Below are 366 nucleotides of genomic sequence, written 5' to 3' on the forward strand. Positions count from 1 at the left end.
AAGTACATAAACCGAACATCAATTAAGCTTAAGAAATAAATAACGTATCCGACTTCCGGCGCCATAACATGACCTTAATAACAGTATCTCTCTTTATTTCAGGTTTATCCAGGGTCATCGGTGACTATGACGTCATTTCTCCACCAGGTAATCTCGGGTCATTGATTTTTTTGTTATTGCATTGGTCTGTAAATAACTGTTATAGGGAGGGGGAGAAGGGGGGGGGGTGATGGGAGGGGGTAGAGGGGGGAAGGGGGTAAGGGGAGAGGTCAGACTTGGGTGTTTTTTGTTTTGTTTTTTTCTTTAAGAATTGTGTTACGTTGGTAGTTAGTTGAGTCATTGTTTTTTTATGAATTAATCTGATAA

General features: G+C 40.2%; 1 long non-coding RNA gene across 2 annotated transcripts in view; it reads left to right on the forward strand.

Moving 5' to 3' along the window:
* Positions 1 to 366, forward strand: part of LOC119588715 — a 248,263-nt gene that overhangs the window by 94,451 nt on the left and 153,446 nt on the right. For both annotated transcript variants that reach the window (XR_005230130.1, XR_005230132.1), the window contains exon 2: positions 103 to 147. This is a non-coding gene — a long non-coding RNA (uncharacterized LOC119588715). The remainder of the gene's footprint in view (positions 1 to 102; positions 148 to 366) is intronic.

The sequence above is a fragment of the Penaeus monodon genome, chromosome 24 (genome assembly GCF_015228065.2).
Source record: "Penaeus monodon isolate SGIC_2016 chromosome 24, NSTDA_Pmon_1, whole genome shotgun sequence".
NCBI classification, from domain to species: domain Eukaryota; kingdom Metazoa; phylum Arthropoda; class Malacostraca; order Decapoda; family Penaeidae; genus Penaeus; species Penaeus monodon.